The 21367-nt window shown below is 50.8% G+C and overlaps 1 protein-coding gene across 8 annotated transcripts in view; it reads left to right on the forward strand.

Annotated features, from left to right (window-relative positions):
• pacsin3 (protein kinase C and casein kinase substrate in neurons 3) overlaps positions 1-21367 on the forward strand; it is a 164894-nt gene that overhangs the window by 81184 nt on the left and 62343 nt on the right. The window lies entirely within an intron of this gene.

Consider the following 21367-nt stretch of genomic DNA (forward strand, 5'->3'; position numbering starts at 1 on the left):
AATATCCCGTCCCCCATTCCCACATTGTCCACACGGCCTCTCCCCTCAACACAGGAATATCCCGTCCTCCATTCCCACCTTGTCCACACGGCCCCTCCCCTCCACACAGGAATATCCCGTCCCCCATTCCCACCTTGTCCACACGGCCCCTCCCCTCCACACAGGAATATCCCATCCCCAATTCCCACCATGTCCACAAGGCCCCTCCCCTCTACACAGGAATATCCCGTCCACCATTCCCACCTTGTCCACACGGCCCATCCCCTCAACACAGGAATATCCCGTCTCCCATTCCCAACTTGTCCACACGGCCCATCCCCTCAACACAGGAATATCCTGTCCCCCATTCCCACCTTGTCCACACGGCCCATCCCCTCAACACAGGAATATCCCATCCCCCATTCCCACTTGTCCACATGGCCCATCCCCTCAACACAGGAATATCCCATCCCCCATTCCCAACTTGTCCACACGGCCCATCCCATCCACACAGGAATATCCCGTCCCCCATTCCCACCTTGTCCACACGGTCCCTCCCCTCCACACAGGAATATCCCATCCCCCATTCCCACCTTGTCCACACGGCCTCTCCCCTCAACACAGGAATATCCCATCCCCCATTCCCACCTTGTCCACACGGCCCATCCCCTCAACACAGGAATATCCCGTCCCCTATTCCCACCTTGTCCACACGGCCCCTCCCCTCCACACAGGAATATCCCATCCCCCATTCCCACCATGTCCACAAGGCCCCTCCCCTCAACACAGGAATATCCCGTCCACCATTCCCACCTTGTCCACACGGCCCATCCCCTCAACACAGGAATATCCTGTCCCCCATTCCCAGCTTGTCCACACGGCCCCTCCCCTCCACACAGGAATATCCCGTCCCCCATTCCCACCATGTCCACACTGCCCCTCCCCTCAACACAGGAATATCCCGTCACCCATTCCCACCTTGTCCACATGGCCTCTCCCCTCAACACAGGAATATCCCATCCCCCATTCCCACCTTGTCCACACGGCCCATCCCCTCAACACAGGAATATCCCGTCCACCATTCCCACCTTGTCAACACGGCCTCTCCCCTCAACACAGGAATATCCCATCCCCCATTCCCACCTTGTCCACAGGACCTCTCCCCTCAACACAGGAATATCCCTTCCCCCATTCCCACCATGTCCACACGGCCCATCCCCTCAACACAGGAATATCCCGTCCCCCATTCCCACTTGTCCACACGGCCCATCCCCTCAACACAGGAATATCCCGTCCCCCATTCCCACCTTGTCCACACGGCCCATCCCCTCAACACAGGAATATCCCGTCCCCCATTCCCACCTTGTCCACACGGTCCATCCCCTCAACACAGGAATATCCCATCCCCCATTCCCACCTTCTCCACACGACCTCTCCCCTCAACACAGGAATATCCCATCCCCCATTCCCACCTTGTCCACACGACCTCTCCCCTCAACACAGGAATATCCCGTCTCCCATTCCCACCTTGTCCACACGGCCCATCCCATCAACACAGGAATATCCCATCCCCCATTCCCACCTTGTCCACACGACCTCTCCACTCAACACAGGAATATCCCATCCCCCATTCCCACCTTGTCCACACGGCCCATCCCATCAACACAGGAATATCCCATCCCCCATTCCCACCTTGTCCACACGGCCTCTCCCCTCAACACAGGAATATCCCATCCCCCATTCCCACCTTGTCCACACGGCCCATCCCATCAACACAGGAATATCCCATCCCCCATTCCCACCTTGTCCACACGGCCCATCCCATCAACACAGGAATATCCCGTCCCCCATTCCCACCTTGTCCACACGGCCTCTCCCCTCAACACAGGAATATCCCATCCCCCATTCCCACATTGTCCACACGGCCTCTCCCCTCAACACAGGAATATTCCATCCCCCATTCCCACCTTGTCCACACGGCCCCTCCCCTCCACACAGGAATATCCCATCCCCCATTCCCACCATGTCCACAAGGCCCCTCCCCTCAACACAGGAATATCCCGTCCACCATTCCCACCTTGTCCACACGGCCCATCCCCTCAACACAGGAATATCCCGTCTCCCATTCCCAACTTGTCCACACGGCCCATCCCCTCAACACAGGAATATCCCGTCCCCCATTCCCACCTTGTCCACACGGCCCATCCCCTCAACACAGGAATATCCCATCCCCCATTCCCACTTGTCCACATGGCCCATCCCCTCAACACAGGAATATCCCATCCCCCATTCCCAACTTGTCCACACGGCCCATCCCATCCACACAGGAATATCCCGTCCCCCATTCCCACCTTGTCCACACGGCCTCTCCCCTCAACACAGGAATATCCCATCCCCCATTCCCACCTTGTCCACATGGCCCATCCCCTCAACACAGGAATATCCCGTCCCCTATTCCCACCTTGTCCACACGGCCCCTCCCCTCCACACAGGAATATCCCATCCCCCATTCCCACCATGTCCACAAGGCCCCTCCCCTCAACACAGGAATATCCCGTCCACCATTCCCACCTTGTCCACACGGCCCATCCCCTCAACACAGGAATATCCTGTCCCCCATTCCCAGCTTGTTCACACGGCCCCTCCCCTCCACACAGGAATATCCCATCCCCCATTCCCACCATGTCCACACTGCCCCTCCCCTCAACACAGGAATATCCCTTCACCCATTCCCACCTTGTCCACATGGCCTCTCCCCTCAACACAGGAATATCCCATCCCCCATTCCCACCTTGTCCACATGGCCTCTCCCCTCAACACAGGAATATCCCGTCCCCCATTCCCACCTTGTCCACATGGCCTCTCCCCTCAACACAGGAATATCCCGTCCCCCATTCCCACCTTATCCACACGGCCCATCCCCTCAACACAGGAATATCCCATCCCCCATTCCCACCTTGTCCACACGGCCTCTCCCCTCAGCACAGGAATATCCCGTCACCCATTCCCACTTTGTCCACACGGCCCATCCCCTCAACACAGGAATATCCCATCCCCCATTCCCACCTTGTCCACATGGCCTCTCCCCTCAACACAGGAATATCCCGTCCCCCATTCCCACCTTGTCCACATGGCCTCTCCCCTCAACACAGGAATATCCCGTCCCCCATTCCCACCTTATCCACACGGCCCATCCCCTCAACACAGGAATATCCCATCCCCCATTCCCACCTTGTCCACACGGCCTCTCCCCTCAGCACAGGAATATCCCGTCACCCATTCCCACTTTGTCCACACGGCCTCTCCCCTCAACACAGGAATATCCCGTCCCCCATTCCCACCTTATCCACACGGCCCATCCCCTCAACACAGGAATATCCCATCCCCCATTCCCATTTGTCCACACGACCCATCCCCTCAAAACAGGAATATCCCATCCCCCATTCCCACCTTGTCCACACGGCCCATCCCCTCAACACAGGAATATCCCGTCCCCCATTCCCACCTTGTCCACACGGCCCATCCCCTCAACACAGGAATATCCCATCCCCCATTCCCACCTTGTCCACACGGCCTCTCCCCTCAACACAGGAATGTCCCATCCCCCATTCCCACCTTGTCCACTCGACCCATCCCCTCAAAACAGGAATATCCCATCCCCCATTCCCACCTTGTCCACACGGCCCATCCCCTCAACACAGGAATATCCCATCCCCCATTCCCACCTTGTCCACACGGCCTCTCCCCTCAACACAGGAATATCCCATCCCCCATTCCCACCTTCTCCACACGACCCATCCCCTCAACACAGGAATATCCCGTCCCCCATTCCCACTTTGTCCACACGGCCCATCCCCTCAACACAGGAATATCCCATCCCCCATTCCCACCTTGTCCACATGACCTCTCCCCTCAACACAGGAATATCCCATCCCCCATTCCCACCTTGTCCACACGGCCCCTCCCCTCAACACAGGAATATCCCATCCCCCATTCCCACCTTGTCCACATGGCCCATCCCCTGAACATAGGAAATTCCCATCCCCCATTCCCACCTTGTCCACACGGCCTCTCCCCTCAGCACAGGAATATCCCATCCCCCATTCCCACCTTGTCCACACGGCCCATCCCCTCAACACAGGAATATCCCGTCCCCCATTCCCACCTTGTCAACACGGCCTCTCCCCTCAACACAGGAATATCCCGTCCCCCATTCCCACCTTGTCCACACGCCCCATCCCCTCAACACAGGAATATCCCGCCCCCATTCCCACCTTGTCCACACGACCCATCCCCTCAACACAGGAATATTCCGTCCCCCATTCCCACCTTGTCCACACGGCCCATCCCCTCAACACAGGAATATCCCGTCCCCCATTCATGCCTCACATTCTGGACTTGCTTCTTCCCACAGGAAATTGACCACAGTGTCTTGAGTTTATATACCAGCACACACGCACACATTGTGTTAGGTGTGTGTGAGTGTGCATGCACCTGTGCGGGAGGAGTGGTAGTTTGTGAATCATAATTTGTGAGCTGAGTCCATGTGCCTGTGTAAAGGGACCTAGCCCTGTTTGTGTGCGTGCAAAGGGTCGTAGCCCTGTTTCTGTGTGTGTAAAGGGTCGTAGCCCTGTTTGTGTGTGTGCAAAGGGGCGTAGCCCTGTTTGTGTGTGTGTAAATGGACGGAGCCCTGTTTGTGTGTGTGCAAAGGGACGTAGCCCTGTTTTTGTGTGTGCAAAGGGACGTAGCCCTGTTTTTGTGTGTGTAAAGGGACCTAGCCCTGTTTTTGTGTGTGCAAAGGGACGTAGCCCTGTTTGTGTGTGTGCAAAGGGACGTAGCCCTGTTTGTGTGCGTGTAAAGGGACGTAGCCCTGTTTGTGTGCGTGGAAAGGGACGTAGCCCTGTTTGTGTGCGTGGAAAGGGACGTAGCCCTGTTTGTGTGCGTGTAAAGAGACGTAGCCCTGTTTGTGTGCGTGTAAAGGGGCGTAGCCCTGTTTGTGTGTGTGCAAAGGGACGTAGCCCTGTTTGTGTGCGTGCAAAGGGACGTAGCCCTGTTTGTGTGTGTGTAAAGAGACGTAGCCCTGTTTGTGTGCGTGCAAAGGGACGTAGCCCTGTTTGTGTGTGTGCAAAGGGACGTAGCCCTGTTTGTGTGCGTGTAAAGGGGCGTAGCCCTGTTTGTGTGTGTGCAAAGGGACGTAGCCCTGTTTGTGTGCGTGTAAAGGGACGTAGCCCTGTGTGTGTGTGTGTAAAGGGACGTAGCCCTGTTTGTGTGCATGCAAAGGGAAGTAGCCCTGTTTGTGTGCGTGTAAAGAGACGTAGCCCTGTTTGTGTGCGTGTAAAGAGACGTAGCCCTGTTTGTGTGCGTGTAAAGAGACGTAGCCCTGTTTGTGTGCGTGTAAAGAGACGTAGCCCTGTTTGTGTGCGTGTAAAGGGGCGTAGCCCTGTTTGTGTGCGTGTAAAGGGGCGTAGCCCTGTTTGTGTGTGTGCAAAGGGACGTAGCCCTGTTTGTGTGTGTGCAAAGGGACGTAGCCCTGTTTGTGTGCGTGTAAAGGGACGTAGCCCTGTTTGTGTGCATGCAAAGGGACGTAGCCCTGTTTGTGTGTGTGTGTGTGTAAAGGGACGTAGCCCTGTTTGTGTGCGTGTAAAGGGACGTAGCCCTGTGTGTGTGTGTGTAAAGGGACGTAGCCCTGTTTGTGTGCGTGCAAAGGGACGTAGCCCTGTTTGTGTGTGTGTGTGTGTAAAGGGACGTAGCCCTGTTTGTGTGCGTGGAAAGGGACGTAGCCCTGTTTGTGTGCATGCAAAGGGACGTAGCCCTGTTTGTGTGCGTGCAAAGGGAAGTAGCCCTGTTTGTGTGCGTGTAAAGAGACGTAGCCCTGTTTGTGTGCGTGTAAAGAGACGTAGCCCTGTTTGTGTGCATGCAAAGGGACGTAGCCCTGTTTGTGTGTGTGTGTGTGTAAAGGGACGTAGCCCTGTTTGTGTGCGTGTAAAGGGACGTAGCCCTGTGTGTGTGTGTGTAAAGGGACGTAGCCCTGTTTGTGTGCATGCAAAGGGACGTAGCCCTGTTTGTGTGCGTGCAAAGGGAAGTAGCCCTGTTTGTGTGCGTGTAAAGAGACGTAGCCCTGTTTGTGTGCGTGTAAAGAGACGTAGCCCTGTTTGTGTGCGTGTAAAGAGACGTAGCCCTGTTTGTGTGCGTGTAAAGGGGCGTAGCCCTGTTTGTGTGCGTGTAAAGGGGCGTAGCCCTGTTTGTGTGTGTGCAAAGGGACGTAGCCCTGTTTGTGTGTGTGCAAAGGGACGTAGCCCTGTTTGTGTGCGTGTAAAGGGACGTAGCCCTGTTTGTGTGCATGCAAAGGGACGTAGCCCTGTTTGTGTGCGTGCAAAGGGAAGTAGCCCTGTTTGTGTGCGTGTAAAGAGACGTAGCCCTGTTTGTGTGCGTGCAAAGGGGCGTAGCCCTGTTTGTGTGTGTGTAAAGGGACGTAGCCCTGTTTGTGTGTGTGCAAAGGGACGTAGCCCTGTTTGTGTGCGTGTAAAGGGGCGTAGCCCTGTTTGTGTGCGTGTAAAGGGGCGTAGCCCTGTTTGTGTGTGTGCAAAGGGACGTAGCCCTGTTTGTGTGTGTGCAAAGGGACGTAGCCCTGTTTGTGTGCGTGTAAAGGGACGTAGCCCTGTTTGTGTGCATGCAAAGGGACGTAGCCCTGTTTGTGTGCGTGCAAAGGGAAGTAGCCCTGTTTGTGTGCGTGTAAAGAGACGTAGCCCTGTTTGTGTGCGTGCAAAGGGGCGTAGCCCTGTTTGTGTGCATGCAAAGGGACGTAGCCCTGTTTGTGTGCGTGTAAAGGGACGTAGCCCTGTTTGTGTGCGTGTAAAGAGACGTAGCCCTGTTTGTGTGCGTGTAAAGAGACGTAGCCCTGTTTGTGTGCGTGTAAAGAGACGTAGCCCTGTTTGTGTGCGTGTAAAGGGGCGTAGCCCTGTTTGTGTGCGTGTAAAGGGGCGTAGCCCTGTTTGTGTGTGTGCAAAGGGACGTAGCCCTGTTTGTGTGCGTGCAAAGGGGCGTAGCCCTGTTTGTGTGTGTGCAAAGGGACGTAGCCCTGTTTGTGTGCGTGCAAAGGGGCGTAGCCCTGTTTGTGTGTGTGCAAAGGGACGTAGCCCTGTTTGTGTGCGTGCAAAGGGGCGTAGCCCTGTTTGTGTGCGTGCAAAGGGGCGTAGCCCTGTTTGTGTGTGTGCAAAGGGACGTAGCCCTGTTTGTGTGCGTGCAAAGGGGCGTAGCCCTGTTTGTGTGTGTGCAAAGGGACGTAGCCCTGTTTGTGTGTGTGCAAAGGGACGTAGCCCTGTTTGTGTGCGTGCAAAGGGGCGTAGCCCTGTTTGTGTGTGTGTAAAGAGACGTAGCCCTGTTTGTGTGTGTGTAAAGGGACGTAGCCCTGTTTGTGTGCGTGCAAAGGGACGTAGCCCTGTTTGTGTGTGTGTAAAGGGACCTAGCCCTGTTTGTGTGCGTGCAAAGGGACGTAGCCCTGTTTGTGTGTGTGTAAAGGGACCTAGCCCTGTTTGTGTGTGTGTAAAGGGACGTAGCCCTGTTTGTGTGTGTGCAAAGGGACGTAGCCCTGTTTGTGTGCGTGCAAAGGGACGTAGCCCTGTTTGTGTGTGTGTAAAGGGACCTAGCCCTGTTTGTGTGTGTGTAAAGGGACGTAGCCCTGTTTGTGTGTGTGCAAAGGGACGTAGCCCTGTTTGTGTGCGTGCAAAGGGGCGTAGCCCTGTTTGTGTGTGTGTAAAGAGACGTAGCCCTGTTTGTGTGTGTGTAAAGGGACGTAGCCCTGTTTGTGTGCGTGCAAAGGGACGTAGCCCTGTTTGTGTGTGTGTAAAGGGACCTAGCCCTGTTTGTGTGTGTGTAAAGGGACGTAGCCCTGTTTGTGTGCGTGTAAAGGGACGTAGCCCTGTTTGTGTGCGTGTAAAGGGACCTAGCCCTGTTTGTGTGTGTGTAAAGGGACGTAGCCCTGTTTGTGTGTGTGTAAAGGGACCTAGCCCTGTTTGTGTGTGTGTAAAGGGACCTAGCCCTGTTTGTGTGTGTGTAAAGGGACCTAGCCCTGTTTGTGTGCGTGCAAAGGGACGTAGCCCTGTTTGTGTGTGTGTAAAGGGACCTAGCCCTGTTTGTGTGTGTGTAAAGGGACGTAGCCCTGTTTGTGTGCGTGTAAAGGGACGTAGCCCTGTTTGTGTGTGTGTAAAGGGACGTAGCCCTGTTTGTGTGTGTGTAAAGGGACCTAGCCCTGTTTGTGTGTGTGTAAAGGGACCTAGCCCTGTTTGTGTGTGTGTAAAGGGACGTAGCCCTGTTTGTGTGTGTGTGTGTGTAAAGGGACGTAGCCCTGTTTGTGTGCGTGCAAAGGGACGTAGCCCTGTTTGTGTGCGTGCAAAGGGACGTAGCCCTGTTTGTGTGTGTGTGTGTGTGTGTAAAGGGACGTAGCCCTGTTTGTGTGCGTGCAAAGGGACTTAGCCCTGTTTGTGTGTGTGTGTGTTTAAAGGGACGTAGCCCTGTTTGTGTGCGTGCAAAGGGACGTAGCCCTGTTTGTGTGCGTGTAAAGGGACGTAGCCCTGTTTGTGTGCGTGGAAAGGGACGTAGCCCTGTTTGTGTGTGTGCGTGCGAAGGGACGTAGCCCTGTTTGTGTGCGTGGAAAGGGACGTAGCCCTGTTTGTGTGTGTGCAAAGGGACGTAGCCCTGTTTGTGTGCGTGGAAAGGGACGTAGCCCTGTTTGTGTGTGTGCGTGCGAAGGGTAGCCACTTATGTGCCGGTGTATGCGCAGTTGGTCAGTGTGCGTGCATGCAGAGAGAACGGTGTCGTAAGAATGCTCTGGGAGATGGTTGTGTCTGTACATTTGTGCAGGAGTCTGTTAGTGCACCGGTGTATGAAGGGTACGCTGTCTCTGCTGGTGTACACACAGAGGGAACCTTCTGTGCACATACAGGGGAAGGAGGCTGTGTGAAGAGCAGGTTACGTACAGGCACTCGTGAGGCTAGTTCAGTGAGCAAGCAGAAATATCTAGTTGTGCATTAGTGTGTTCACACCTGTCCATAATCTCACTCTCTGGGTGTACATATGTTTTGGGAGCTCAATCTCAGATTCTGCCCGATGTGTATCCACACAGAGCACGTACACTCGGGAGATCTGTGGGTCTGTGCGAATGTACAGTGCTTATTTAAAAAGTATTCACCCCCCCCCCCCCACCGCAAGTTTTCATGTTTTATTGTTACACAACATTGAATCACAGCGGATTTAATTTGGCTTTTTTCCACAGAAAAAGACTCAAAGTGAAAACAGATTGAAATTAATTACAAATATAAAACACAAAATAATTGATTGCATAGGTATTCATCCCCTTCAATTCAGTATTTAGTTGATGCATTTTTGGCCGTATTTACAGCCTTGAGTCTGTGTGGATAGGTCTCTATCGGCTTCCCATATCTGGATACGGCAACTTTTCCCTATTCTTCTTTACAAAACTGCTCAGGCTCTGTCAGATTGCATGGGAATCGTGAGTGAACCGCCCTTTTCCAGTCCAGGCACAAATTCTCAATTGGATTGAGGTCTAGACTCTGACTTGACCACTCCAAGACATTAACTTTGTTTTTAAAGCATTCCTGTGTAGCTTTAGCTTTATGCTTGGGGTCATTGTCTTGCTGGAATACAAATTTTTTCCAAGTCACAGTTCACTTGCAGACTGCATCAGGTTTTCCTCCAAGATTTCCCTGTATTTTGCTGCATTTCATTTCACAAGCCTTCCAGGACCTGCTACACTGAAGCATTTATTTCAAGGGGAATAGAATATAAAAGGAAGATAAATGCTGAGTCTTTATAAGACACTAGTCAGACAGCACTTGGAGTATTGTCAACAGTTTTGGGTCTCGTATCTCAGAAAGGATGTGTTGTCATTGGAGAGAGTCCAGAGGAGGTTCACGAGAATGATTCTGGGAATGAAGGGGTTAACATGAGGAGCGTTTGGCAGCTTTGGGCCTGTTCTCACTGGAATTTAGAAGAATGCTTGGGGATCTCAGCTGACTTCAGAGTCTCCCACAAATCTTCTGGCAAACTCTAGCTGAGATTTTGTGTGTGTTTTGTTTTCAACAGTGGCTTTCTCTTTGTCACTCTCCCATAAAGCTGCGACTGGTGAAACACCCAGGCAACAGTTGTTGTATGTACAGTCTCTCCCATCTCAGCCACTGAAGCTTGTAACTCCTCCAGAGTTGTCATATGTCTCTTGGTGGCTGCCCTCACTAGTCCCTTTCTTGCACAGTCACTCAGTTTTTGAGGACAGAATGCACTCGGCAGATTTACAGCTGTGCATCTACGTATGTGTGTGTGCACGTGTGTAGCGGGCAGTTTGTGTTCATGTGCATAAGTGTAGGGAAGCTGGCACTGTGTTTGCACATGCATAGTGAATCTGTGCTTATGCTCAGGAAACTAGTTTATGTGCACAAAGGGAAATGGCTGCGTGTGTGTGTGCACGCGCGCGCCATATGTGTATGGGAGTGTGGTTGTCCACATACACAGAGGTAGTGTATGCATATGTAAGAAGGACTGAGTGTGTGAGCCTGCGGGGGGGAGGTGTGTGAGACGGACAGAGTGTGTGACCCTGCGGGGGGAGGTGTGTGACCCCGTGGGGGGAGGAGGGTGAGGCAGACAGAGTGTGTGACCCTGCAGGGAAGGTGGGTGTGTGTGGATGTGTAAACTGCTACTACCTGTATTTCCTGCACCATTCTAAAATTGCCCATCGTATCGTAGAGAGAGTTCAGGGATTACCCGTCGTGTTGTCAGGGAGAGTACTGGGATTACCCGTCGTGTTGTCGGGGAGAGTTCCGGGATTACCCGTCGTGTTGTCGGGGAGAGTTCCAGGATTACCCGTCGTGTTGTCGGGAAGGGTTCCGGGATTACCCGTCGTGTTGTCAGGGAGAGAGTTCCAGGATTACCCGTCGTGTTGTCGGGGAGGGTTCTGGGATTACCCGTCGTGTTGTCAGGGAGAGAATTCCAGGATTACCCGTCGTGTTGTCGGGGAGGGTTCTGGGATTACCCGTCGTGTTGTCGGGGAGAGAGTTCGGGGATTACCCGTCGTGTTGTCGGGGAGGGTTCCGGGATTACCCGTCGTGTTGTCAGGGAGAGAGTTCCAGGATTACCCGTCGTGTTGTCGGGGAGGGTTCTGGGATTACCCGTCGTGTTGTCGGGGAGAGAGTTCCGGGATTACCCGTCATGTTGTCGGGGAGGGTTCCGGGATTACCCGTCGTGTTGTCAGGGAGAGAGTTCCAGGATTACCCGTCGTGTTGTCGGGAAGAGAGTTCCAGGATTACCCGTCGTGTTGTCGGGGAGAGAGTTCCGGGATTACCCGTCGTGTTGTCAGGGGGAGTTCCGGGATTACCCGTCGTGTTGTCGGGGGGAGAGTTCCGGATTACCCGTCGTGTTGTCGGGGAGAGAGTTCCGGGATTACCCGTCGTGTTGTCGGGGAGAGAGTTCCGGGATTACCCGTCGTGTTGTCGGGGAGGTTTCCGGGATTACCCGTCGTGTTGTCGGGGAGAGTTCCGGGATTACCCGTCGTGTTGTCAGGGAGAGTTCCGGGATTACCCGTCGTGTTGTCGGGGAGAGAGTTCCGGGATTACCCGTCGTGTTGTCGGGGAGAGAGTTCCGGGATTACCCGTCGTGTTGTCGGGGAGAGAGTTCCGGGATTACCCGTCGTGTTGTCGGGGAAGGTTCCGGGATTACCCGTCGTGTTGTCAGGGAGAGTTCCGGGATTACCCGTCGTGTTGTCGGGGAAGGTTCCGGGATTACCCGTCGTGTTGTCAGGGAGAGAGTTCCAGGATTACCCGTCGTGTTGTCAGGGAGAGAGTTCCAGGATTACCCGTCGTGTTGTCAGGGTGAGAGTTCCAGGATTACCCGTCGTGTTGTCAGGGAGAGAGTTCCAGGATTACCCGTCGTGTTGTCGGGGAGGGTTCCGGGATTACCCGTCGTGTTGTCGGGAAGAGAGTTCCAGGATTGCCCGTCGTGTTGTCGGGGAGAGAGTTCCAGGATTACCCGTCGTGTTGTCAGGGAGAGAGTTCCAGGATTACCCGTCGTGTTGTCAGGGTGAGAGTTCCAGGATTACCCGTCGTGTTGTCAGGGAGAGAGTTCCAGGATTACCCGTCGTGTTGTCGGGGAGGGTTCCGGGATTACCCGTCGTGTTGTCGGGGAGAGAGTTCCAGGATTGCCCGTCGTGTTGTCAGGGGGAGTTCCGGGATTACCCGTCGTGTTGTCAGGGGGAGTTCTGGGATTACCCGTCGTGTTGTCAGGGAGAGAGTTCCAGGATTACTCGTCGTGTTGTCGGGGAGAGAGTTCCAGGATTACCCGTTGTGTTGTCGGGGAGAGAGTTCCGGGATTACCCGTTGTGTTGTCGGGGAGAGAGTTCCGGGATTACCTGTCGTGTTGTTGGGGAAGTTTCCGGGATTACCCACAGTGTTGTCGGGGAGGGTTCCGGGATTACCCGTTGTGTTGTCGGGAAGAGAGTTCCGGGATTATCTGTCGTGTTGTCAGGGAGAGAGTTGGGAATGCCTGCTGTTGACGATATCACATGTTGCCACTGTGTGTCGGTTGTGGAGTGAGGGTGCAGGCTGATGGGCTGCTGTGTCCTGTGTGGTGCCCGGCTTCTGGAGTGTTCTTGAGGCTGCACCCACCCAGGCAAATAGAGAGCGTCCCTCACACTTCTAATTTGAGTCACGACATTGATTGGGAGGGTTTAGAGGACAGAATTAGAAGATGAGTTACTCTCCGCCGGATTCCCAGCCATTGACTATTCTGTAGCCCCGTTGTGTATATGACTATTTCAGTTCCTTTTCGAGTCTCACCCCCCACCCCCACTGGATATTGATAGTGGGGGATTCAGTGGTGGTAATAGCATTGAATGACAGGGTGACGCTGGATATATCCAATGCACGGGGGTGGGGGGGGGATCGGTGTGTGTGTACCAACTAGTGTCTAGGGATCTGACCTGCATGCACAAGTATGTCCATGTGCTGGCTACGTGTGGACAGGGGGTGAGTTGATTATCTTTATATGAGAGCAGTTTGTTCTCGTGTGTCTGTGTGTTTTGCCTTTTGCACATTTGAGTCCAAATCATATATTTTGAAAACTCAATAGTTCCAAAACCACGGAACACCAAGAAGTAACGTTTGGCTGCTGCTGTGTCAGATGTTCATCCATGTCTCCACACTTCACTCTGAGGTTTTTGATCTTGATGAGCCAATGGTCTGAAATTGAATGAATACCTTTGCAAAGTCCAGTGAGATCTACAGGAAGATGTTTCCTGCTTGAGATTGGTACCTGCTGCACCTTTGGTCAGCTGCAGGATCCTCAGCCAGGGGCCACCACTCCCTGCGCCCCGGTGGTGGAGCAGGGGCAGTGACGTCTCCCTGTAACCCCCAGCCCTACAGCATCCAATGGGGCTAGTCTTTCCTCCTCAGCCACAGCCTTTTTTGTCTCTTCAGCCCTCCTGTGTCTCACTCCACTCGCTGCCATATAGACAATAGTCAATAGGTGCAGAAGTAGACCATTCGGCCCTTCGAGCCTGCACTGCCATTTTGAGATCATGGCTGATCAATTACTATCAATACCCAGTTCCTGCCTTGTCCCCATATCCCTTGATTCCCCTGTCCATAAGATACCTATCTAGCTCCTTCCTGAAAGCATCCAGAGAATTGGCCTCCACTACCTTCCGAGGCAGTGCATTCCAGACCCCCGCAACTCTCTGGGAGAAGAAGTTTTTCCTGTTTTTAAGTAATGAACAGGCCTCTTTTGAAACCCCGCGCTCGCCATATCACAGAGTAACCTTGCTGTCGACGCACGGACAAAGCCCTGGCAGGGCCAAGGACGGTCCTCCACTCAGCTGCCAGGTCTGAGTTCTTCAGCCTCTTCCTCTCGTGGGCAGCCTCCACTCCTTCCTCCCATGGGATGCTGAACTCGATGAGGAGAACGGCCGTGAACCACAGTACTATGTCTGGACAGAGAGATGCAGTGATTTCCATGGAGACTGTAGTCGTCTGCCGAGATCTGCCCTCATGTTCTATTCCTTGCCTGTGGAGAGGAGACCCGAAGGAGCTCTTGGGTACGTATATTCGGCCTTAACAAACGGGAAGAGTTGCCTTTCTGCTGGGGAAAGGCTTCTCGCATCTCCGCCAGCTTCTGTAGGACCTGGTCGTGCCGCCATCTTTAGTGCCCTTGGCTCAGCGCGGTCTTGCATCCTGTCAAGACATGTTGGAAGTTGGCATTGGTGGCGGCTGTCCTCACAGTCAAACCATTGGTGAAGATCGGGGCAGGGCGAGGTGTGGTGCGTTACCCTGATGAGGAAGTTGAACATGGCTTGCGGGTCCTTCCACAGGTCAGACTGACTGAATGAGCTGCTGATGGTGCCTTCCCTTGTTGTCCAGCTCCCCTGGCGGCCCTGAGCCACTGCCTTCACCCTGTAGCGCTCATGTTCTGTCCTTGTCACCTCCTCCACTATCATGGCTTTCCTCTTTTTCTTCGAGGCGTTGGTCCAGAAATGTGCTGCCTTTCCCCCAGCCCAGTCCTGCATGTCCAACCTCTTGGTACTGCAGCCTGCTGGTGGCCTGCTCTACTTCAGCTTGAGCTCTCCATTTAAGGCCCATATGGACTGGGTCGTTGGCACTCCTCACCCGCGGGTCAGTGGACTCCCTCAGCTCAATGACCAGTCGGGTTTTCTCCTGCTTGTACCCCAGGTTGATGGATCGCAGTGGCAGCTGTGACATCTTCCTGGAGAGGCTGGAGTCCACGGGGAGGCAGCCCCAGCCGTTTCTGAATGTACGAGTTGGCTGTCCCGTCCATCCTGCTGGCTGTTGATGAGGGGCAGCATTGACCTCTGGTAGCACCTCACTTCATACTTTCGGGGTAGTTGTCCCTGGTCGATTCTGGCCAGGCCCTCTGTGAGCTGTTTCTGTGCTCCTCTTCCCAGCTGCCCGTCACAGAGCTCTGCTTCCCGAGGCTGCCTGGCCAATGATGGGATTTCCTCGCCCCCTACAACAAAGGTGATGTTGCTGCTGACTCCTTTTCAGAGGGATGTGCTTTGCATTGATCTTCATCCTTGCCCACGTCACCAGCTCGTCCAGCCTCTCAGCAGCTGTCTGAAAGATGCTTGCGACATGTCGCTTCAGTGGAGCTGCCTCTGTCCTGACGGTAGCTTTACCCCTCACCTTGCTCCAGTGAGGATGATCTCGAAGGCTGCCATAAGCAGGATGAGAGAGATGGAACTCCCCATCGTGATAGCTACCACATCAACTGCTGTTGCCCTATTGATACTTGACAACAAAAAGCTCTGTTGGAATAGTTGTACACAATTTGCCTTCAACAAATCTCTGCTGGCTTTCTCCAATCAATCTAGTGAATGTGCACTCTGTTTCAAATCATTGCTTCTAGAACTTTCCCTACCAGATGTTGAAACAAATTGCATTGGATTCCTCTGGTTTAGCAGGAGAAGCCGGAGAGCAGTGGTAGATGATTGCCTCGTTGTCTGGAGGTCTCTGACGAGTGAGGTGCTGGGTCTGGTGTTTTCTATCATCTACATCAGCCACCTGGGTGATAATGTGATCAGGATCAGTGAATTTGCAGATGATACAACGATTGAGGGTGTAATAGACAGTGAGGAAAGGCTATCAAATGAATCTGGACCAGCTGGAAAATGGCTGAAGGAATTTAAAGCAGACAAGTGTGAGCTGTTGCATTTCCTCAAGAGCAAATTAAGATAGAGCACTGAGAGAGTAGAACAAAGCAATGTGGGTCCAATACTCCTTGAAGGTGGTGTCTGAGACAGATGGATATAAAGAGTTAATGGCACGCTGGGCCATAAATCAGTACAGGAGCTGGGACATTATGTTCCAGTTGTACACGATGTTGGTGTTGGCAGATTTGGAATAGTGTGTGCACTTTTGGTCATTTATAACATTGAAAGAGCACAGAAGACATTTATAAGGATGTTGCCAGGTCTTGACTGAATTATGCAGAAAAGGTTGAACAGGTTAGGACTTTATTGCCTGGAGCATAGGAGAATGAGAGGAGATTTGATAGAGGTATACAAAATTGTGAGGGGATTAGATAGGGTAAATGCAAGCAGGCTTTTTCCACTAAGGTTGGGTGAGGCTACAACCATAGGTCACTAGTTAAGGGTGAATTATTTAAGGGGAACCTGAAGGGGAGCTTCTTTACACAGAGAGTGTTGCGAGTGTGGAACGAGCTGCCAGTAGAAGTGGTGAATGTGTGTTTGATTGCAACATTTAAGAGAAGTTTGGATAAGTAAACGGATAGGAAGGGTAAGGAGGGCTGTGGTCCAGTTGATGGGAGACCTTAATCATATAATAATTACAGCACGGAAACAGGCCATCTCGGCCCTTCTAGTCCGTGCCGAACGCTTACTCTCACCTAGTCCCACCAACCTGCACTCAGCCCATAACCCTCCATTCCTTTCCTGTCCATATACCTATCCAATTTTACTTCAAATGACAATACCGAACCTGCCTCTAGCACTTCTACTGGAAGCTCGTTTCACACAGTTACCACTCTCTGAGTAAAGAAATTCCCCCTCATGTTACCCTTAAACTTTTGCCCCTTAACTCTCAACTCATGTCCTCTTGTTTGAATCTCCCATAATGGAAAAAGCCTATCCATGCCAACTCTATCTATCCCCCTCATAATTTTAAATACCTCTGTCAAGTCCCCCCTCAACCTTCTACGCTCCAAAGAATAAAGACCTAACTTGTTCAACCTTTCCCTGTAACTTAGGTGCTGAAACCCAGGTAACATTCTAGTAAATCTTCTCTATACTCTCTCTATTTTGTTGACATCTGTCCTTTAATTCGGTGACCAGAACTGTACACAATACTCCAAATTTGGCCTCACCAATGCCTTGTACAATTTTAACATTACATCCCAACTCCCATACTCAATGCTCTGATTTATAAAGGCCAACATACCAAAAGCTTTCTTCACCACCCAATCCACATGAGATTCAACCTTCAGGGAACTATGCACCATTATTCCTAGATCACTCTGTTCTACTGCATTCTTCAATGCCCTACCATTTACCATGTATGTCCTATTTTGATTATTCCTACCAAAATGTAGCACCTCACACTTATCAGCATTAAACTCCATCTGCTCATTGTTTAGCCCACTCTTCTAACTGGCCTAAATCTCTCTACAAGCTTTGAAAACCTACTTCATTATCCACAACACCACCTATCTTAGTATCATCTGCATACTTACTAATCCAATTTACCACCCCATCACCCAGATCATTAATGTATATGACAAACAACATTGGACCCAGTACAGATCCCTGAGGCACACCACTAGTCACTGGTCTCCAACCTGACAAACAGTTATCCACCACTACTCTCTGGCATCTCCCATCCAGCCACTGTTGAATCCACTTTACTACTTCAATATTAATACCTAATGATTGAACCTTCCTAACTAACCTTCCGTGTGGAACCTTGTCAAAGGCCTTACTGAAGTCCATATAGACAACATCCACTGCTTTACCCTCGTCAACTTTCCTAGTAACCTCTTCAAAAAATTCAATAAGATTTGTCAAACATGACCTTCCACACACAAATCCATGTTGACTGTTCCTAATCAGACCCTGTCTATCCAGATAATTATATATACCATCTCTAAGAATACTTTCCATTAATTTACCCACCACTGACGTCAAACTGATAGGCCAATAATTGCTAGGTTTACTCTTAGAACCCTTTTTAAACAATGGAACCACATGAGCAATACGCCAATCCTCCGGCACCATCCCTGTTTCTAATGACATTTGAAATATTTCTGTCAGAGCCCCTGCTATTTCTACACTGACTTCCCTCAAGGTCCTAGGGAATATCCTGTCAGGACCTTGAGATTTATCCACACCTTGGTGAAGCTTAAAAGATTGAGGCATAGATAGAGTAAAAGCTGGTATCTTTTCCCATGGTTAAAATATCTATTACAATGCAAATACACAAGGCTTAATCAGTAAGTTTCTAGTTAACAGTGTTGTTGATAGTGAAGAACCTTATCGTAGATTAGAGGGGGCTCTTGATCAGTTATGGAAGTGGGCTAAGGTGTGGCAAATAGATTTCAATACCAATAAGTGTGAGGTGATGCATTTTGTAAATGAACACCAGCTGAGAACGTAGGTTAAGGATGGAAGGTCATTAGGGACACTAATGGAAGAGAGGAACTTGGGAGAGTTGTTATGGATCTTCAGGGTAGTGCAAAAGCTGTTTGGCTCACTGGCCTTCATTCAGAACTTTGTGTATATGGGTTAGGATATTATATTGCAGTTGTATAGATCATTGGAGAATTGTGTACAGCTTTGGTCGTCTGCTGTAGGAAAGGTGGTTAAATTGGAAAGAGTGTGGAAAAGATTTGAGGATTTGAGGATGTGGCCAGTCTCGAGGTTGGCCTGTCTTTGTGGAACATGGGGGAATGAAGGCCAACTTTGTACAAGTGTTTAATATTATGCGAGGCATAGATAAGGTGAACAGTAACCCTCTTTCCCCAGGGTAGCGGAGTTCAAACCCAGGAGCATAGATGTAGGGCGAGAGGGGAAAAATTTTAATGGAACCTGAAATGCAACTATTTCATGAGGAGGGGGTGAGTATATGGAATGAGCTGGCAGAGGAAGTGGTTGAGGCAGGTACAATAGTATTTAAGAAGCACCTGGACAGATACATGGAGGAGGTGGGGCCTCGAGGGATGTGGGCGAATACAGGAAGTTGGAATAACTGAGGTGGGGGGGGGGTGAGACCCTGGTTGTCATGGACTCATTGGGCTGAAGGTCCTGTATCGATTTGTATTGCTCTGTAACTAGAAGGCATACATTTAAGGTCAGAGGGAGCCAGTTCGAAGGAGATGTGCAAAGCAAGTTTATTACACATGGGGTGCCCGGATGTGCTGGTAGAGGTAGAGGCACATTGACGCACAGAGAATGGAGGGATGTAGACATTGTGTAGGCAAAAGGAATTGGTATGGTTAAGTAGGATGTCGCAATGTCATAGGCTGAGGCCCCATTCCTATGCTGTCCTGTTCTATGAAAGCATTACACAACATGGGTCTTTACAAAGTAAGCAAACACTGCAAATGATGGAAATCTGAATACTAGGTCCAAGTATAAAATGCTGTGAGTTGTCATCAAGCAAAGTAGCAGCTGTAGTGAGAGGGTGGAATGGTTAACATCGCTAGTCAATGACTTTCCTCAGAAACAATGAGGGATCTTGGTGTCCAAGTCCATGGCTCTCTGAAAGAACAACACAAGCAGATTGTGTGGTAGGGGTGGTGTATGGTATTCTTCTCTTCAGTCAGGCATTGAGTTTAAGAGTTAGGAAGTTGCATTGCAGCTATATAAGACTTTGATTAAATTAGAAGAAGTAAAAGCATAGACGATTTTCAAACTCTGAGATGCAAAGGAACTTGGAGTCCATGTGCAGGATTCCCTGAAGGATAAGTTACAGGTGAGGAAGACAAATACAATGTCAGCATTCATTTCAAGAGGACTAGAATATAAAAGCAAGGATGTAATGTTGAGACTTTATAAAGCACTGATGAGGCCTCACTTGGAGGATTGTGAGCAGTTCTGGGCCCTATCTTAGAAAGGATGTGCTGACATTGGAGGGGGTTCAAAGGAGGCTTGTGAAAATGATCCCAGGATTGATAGGCTTGCCAAATGAGGAGTGTTTGATGGCTCTTGGACTCTGCTCACTGGAATTTAGAAGAATGAGGAGTGAACTCATTAAAACCTATCGAATGTTGAAAGATCTCAATAGAGTGGGTGTGGAGAGGTCTTTCCTATGGTGAGAGAGTCTAAGACCCGAGGACGCAGCCTAAATAGAGGAATGTCCTTTTAGAATAGAGGTAAGGAGGAATTTCTTCAGCCAGAGAGAGGTGAATCTGTGGAATTTGTTGCCACAGACGGCTGTGGAGGCCAAGTCAATGGATCTACTTAAGGCAGAGGTTGATAGATTTTTGATTAGTCAGGGCATGAAGGGATACGGGGAAAAGACAGGAGATGGGGGCAGAGGGGAGACCTAGCAGAGAATTATGAGTAGCATATATAGATATTCAGAGCCTTTTTCACAGGGTGCAAATGTCAAATCAGAATCAGATTTACTATCACTGGCATGTGACGTGAAATTTGTTAACTTAGCAGCAGTTCAATGCAATACATAATCTAACAGAGAAAAAAATAATAAATGAACAAGTAAGTCAATTATGTAAATTGAATAGATTTTAAAAACATGCAAAAACAGAAATACTGTATTTTTTTTAAAAGGTGAGTTAGTGTCCAAAGCTTCAATGTCCATTTAGGAATCAGATAGCAGAGGGGAAAAAGTTGTTCCTGAATCACTGAGTGTATGCCTTCAGGCTTCTGTATCTCCGACCTGATGGTAACAGTGAGAAAAGGGCATGCCCTGGGTGCTGGAGGTCCTTAATAATGGACGCTGCCTTTCTGAGACACCGCTTCCTGAAGATGTCCTGGGTACTTTGTAGGCTAGTGCCCAAGATGGAGCTGACTAGATTCACAAGCTTCTGCAGCTACTTTTGGTCCTGTGCCCATCCCCCTCCATACCAGACGGTGATGCAGCCTGTCAGAATACTCTCCACAGTGCAACTATAGAAGTTTTGAGTGTATTTGTTGACATGCCAAATCTCTTCAAACTCCTAATGAAGTATAGCCGCTGTCTTGCCTTCTTTATAACTACATCGATATGTTGGGACCAGGTTAGATCCTCAGAGATCTTGACACCAAGGAACATGAAGCTGTTTACTCTCTCCACTTCTGATCCCTCTGTGAGGGTTGGTATGTGTTCCTTCGACTTACCCTTCCTGAAGTCCACAATCAGCTCTTTCATCTCACTGATGTTGAGTGCCAAGTTGTTGCTGTGGCACCACTCCACTAGTTGGCATATCTCACTCCTGTATGCCCTCTCGTCACCACCTGAGATTCTACCAACAATGTTTGTATCATCAGCAAGATAATAGATGGAATTTGAGCTATGCCTAACCACACAGTCATGTGTATACAGAGAGTAGAGCAGTGGGCTAAGCACACACCCCTGAGGTGCACCAGTGTTGATCGTCAGCGAAGAGGATATGTTATCACCAATCTGCACAGATTACGGTCTTCCGGTTAAGAAGTTGAGGATCCATTTACAGAGGGAGGTACAGAGGCCCAGGTTCTGCAACTTCTCAATCAGGATTGTGGGAATGATGGTATTAAATGCTGAGCTATAGTCGATGAACAGTACTAGTGTTCAGAAAACTGGTCTGTAATCCCATTTTACATGTATGGTGTGTAATCCCATTCTGTTTTCTCTCAGTCTTTATTTTTTAATATTAGGAT

Source organism: Hemitrygon akajei, chromosome 6 (genome assembly GCF_048418815.1).
Source record: "Hemitrygon akajei chromosome 6, sHemAka1.3, whole genome shotgun sequence".
NCBI lineage: Eukaryota > Metazoa > Chordata > Chondrichthyes > Myliobatiformes > Dasyatidae > Hemitrygon > Hemitrygon akajei.